The sequence below is a fragment of the Papio anubis genome, chromosome 15 (assembly GCF_008728515.1).
Source record: "Papio anubis isolate 15944 chromosome 15, Panubis1.0, whole genome shotgun sequence".
Lineage (NCBI taxonomy): Eukaryota > Metazoa > Chordata > Mammalia > Primates > Cercopithecidae > Papio > Papio anubis.
In genome coordinates, this window is record NC_044990.1 from 69,266,235 (window position 1) to 69,269,978 (window position 3,744).

At 30.1% G+C, this 3,744-nt stretch overlaps 1 non-coding gene across 1 annotated transcript; it reads right to left on the reverse strand.

Annotated features, from left to right (window-relative positions):
* Positions 1-610: 610 nt before the first annotated feature.
* LOC116270665 lies at positions 611-712 on the reverse strand. Its single transcript, XR_004178811.1, has one exon. It is a non-coding gene; the product is annotated as a U6 spliceosomal RNA (small nuclear RNA).
* Between the last annotated feature and the right edge of the window lie 3,032 nt (positions 713-3,744).

Genomic DNA, 3,744 nt, shown 5'->3' on the forward strand with positions numbered 1-3,744 from the left:
CTATAAAGGTAGGAAAGATGTTTTAATTAATCATAAAGTGGTACTTAAAAGTTTGCATATCTAAATGTGAACATATAGAGAGAGAGAAAAAATGGATTTAGTAGCTGAAAAATATTTAAGAAATAAATTGTTCTTATCAAAACATCTTTTAAATTGTTTTACACTGTAGTTTATTACAATTTACTTTAAAAATATATGGTACTTCCACAATATTAATATGCCTTTTCTTGTCTCTAATCTATTTCTTAATTCTCTCTGGATATTTCAAGTAAAGTACACATACATTGGTGGATTATAAATAATATCTCAATATTTCATTTAATTATATCATATTAAAATACAATTATTATTCATTCCCAAATTCACTGCATGAGAATAAAGTAGCATACTGGGGAGGGTAGTGTTAAGGAAATAAAATAGACTACTTTCACAAATAAGATCTGTAATTTGAAATTTAAAAATTACTTTAATATATGAAAATTCTAACTTTAAATATTGCTAACCTACTTCCAGTAAAAGTAGTTATCCACTGTTGAATGTCTTGCAGAATCCCTTTCAAATTTATAATTCAGCAATTATTTCCAAGAGCTTGTTTCACAAAATGCACACAGAGTGCTTCCTGAAGTTTTATGTCATTCATGTCATTCTTTGCAAGGACCCTGATAATCTTCTCTGAGTCATTCCAATTTTAGTGTATGTGCCACCAAGGCAAGCATGATTTTAACATTTTTTTTTTTTTTTTGGTCTTATTTGTCTCAGTGATCATTAGACAAACTTTTAAATATTTAAAATGTTTCTTAAAAATTGAAAGGTATAAGTATATATATTTACGGGGTACAATGTGATGCTATGATTTATAAATGCGTTGTGAAATAATTAAATCAAACTAATTAGCATACCCACAATGTCAAATGCTTACTATTTTTGTGTTGAGAACATTTGATATTTATTATTTTAACCATTTTTAAATGGACAATACACTGTAATTAACTTCAGTCATCATGCTTTGGAATTGATCTGAAGAAAAAAAATACCCTCATTCTTCCTTTCTAAGCTTTTGTACCCTTTGACCATCATCTCCTTATTTCTCCACCTCTAGCCTCTGCAATTTATATGTTACTCTCTGTTTTTATGAGTTCAATTGTTTTAGATTCCACATATAAGTGAGAACAAGTGGTATTTATTTTTCTGTACCTAGATTATTTCACTTAGCATAATATTCTCCAATTCCATCCATGTTACAAATGATCACATTTCCTTCTTTTTTTCTTTTTTTTTTTTTAAGGCTGAAGAGTATTCTATTATGTATATATACCACATTTTCTTTATGTACTTATCTGTTAATGGCTGCTGAGGTTGGCTATCATGAAAATTGCTGCAAAGAACATGGGAGTGCAGACATCTATTCAACAAACTAATTTCAAATATCCTGTTTAAATATCCAGAAATGGGACTGTTAAGTCACATGGTGTTCTATTTTAAGTTTTTTTGAGGAACCTCTGTATAGTTTTCCATGTGGCTGTACTAATTAATATTCTCGCCAACAATATACAAGTGTACCTTGCTCTCCACATCCTCCAACACTAGTTAACTTTCCTCTTTTTGATACCAACCATTCTGACAGGTGTGAGGTGATATTTCATTATGGTATTCATTTGGATTTTCCTAAAGATTATCTCTAATGATTATTAATGTTGAACATTTTTCATTCACCTGTTGGCCATTTGTATGTATTTTTTAAAAAGCCTAACCAGGTCCCTTGCCCATTTTTAAAAATCAAGTTATTTGTTTTCTTGCTATTGAGTTGCTTGAGTTCTTCATATATTTTGGATATAGACCCCTTATCAGATGTGGGGCTTATAAATATTTTCTCTCAATCCACAGGTTGTGTCTGCACACTGCTAATGCATTCCTTTGCTGTGCAGAAGTTTTTAGTTTGATGTAATCCCATTTGTTTATTTTTGTTTTGTTGCCTGTGCTTTTGGGGTCAAATCCAAAAAAATCATTGCTCAGGCCAATGTCATATAGCTTTTCTAAAATGTTGTGTGTGTTTTCTTCTAGTAGTTTTACAGTTTCTGCTCTTACATGTAAGTCTTCAATAAATTTTGAGCAGATTTTTGTGTATGGTGTTAGATAAACTTCCAATTTCATTCTTCTAAATGTAGATATCCAATTATCCCAGCAACACTTTTTGAAAAGACTGTCCTGTTCTTATTGTATGTTGTTGGCTCCTTTGTCAAAAATCATTTCTGGGCTCTCTATTCTGTTGGTTTATGTATCTGTTTTTATTACAATACCATGCAGTTTTAATTACATTAGTTTTGTAGTACACAGGCATACCTTGGAGATATTGCAGGTTTGGATCCAGATCACAGCAGTAAAGCAAATATCACAATAGGCAAGCCAAATGAATTTCTTGGTTTCTGAGTGCATATAAAAGTTATATTTAAACCACAATCTCTTAAGCGTGCATCATGTCTTTTAAAAAGTACAAAAAAAAATACTTTATTGCTAAAAAAATTCAGACACAGAGACTTGAAGTGAGCACATGTTGTCGGAAAAAAAATGGTGTTTATAGACTTGATCAATGCAATGCTGCCACAAACCTTCAATTCGTAAAAAAATGCAATATCCACAAAGTGCAATAAAGTGAAGTATAAAAAACAAACAAGTTATATCTGTAGTTTGAAATCAGATAGTGTGACACCTTTAGCTTTGTCCTTTTTGTTCATGACTACATTGACTATCCATGGATTTTGTGGTTCTATACATATTTTAGGATTCCTTTTTCTATTTCTATGAAGAAAAATGAAATTTAGGGATTGCACTGACTCCATGCTCTTTGGACTGCTTTGAGTAGTATGGACATTTTCACATTATTAATTCTCCCAGTATATGAACACAGGTTATTTTTTATTTTATTTATGCTCTTTTCAATTTATTCTATTAATTTTTATAGGTTTTAGTTTACTTATTTTTTAACCCCTTGGTTAAATTTATTCCTAAGTAATATTTTGTAGTTATTACATGTGGAATTTTTTGAATTGTTCATTATTAGAGTATAGAACACGACTGATTTCGGGGTGTTGATTTGCATCTTGTAACTGCATTGCATGCATTAATTAGTTCCAACAGGGGTTTTTTTTTGGTGAAGTCTAGGATTTTCCATATATAAGAAAATGTTGACGGTAAACAGCAACAATTTCACTTTTTTCTTTTTTTTTCCTATTTGAACGCTTTTTATTTATTTCTCTTGCTAATTACTCTGGCAAGAACTTTCACTACTATATTGAAGAGAAGCAATAGGTATTCTTTTTGAATTAAGAAAAGAAACATAAGTTCTCAATTCAGAACTTAGAGAAAAGGCTTTTAATTTTTCACCATTCAGTATAATATTAGCTGTGGGCTTTTCATATATGGTATTTATTGTCTTGAAGTATATTCCTGTTCTAGCTAATTTGATGAGAGTTTTTATTATAAAAGGATGATGAATTCTGTCAAATGCTTTTCCTGTATCTAATGAAATTATCATATGGCTTTTGTTCTTCATTCTGTTAATATGATATATCATATTTATTGATTTTTGTATGTTGAATGATTTTTGCATCCCAGGGATAAATCAGACTTGATCATGGTGCATAAGTCCTTTTAAAATATTGTTGAATTTGCTTTGTTAGCATTTTGTTGAGGTTCATCAAAACTATTGGCTTGTAATTTTCTTTCCTTGTAGTGTCCTTGTCTGGC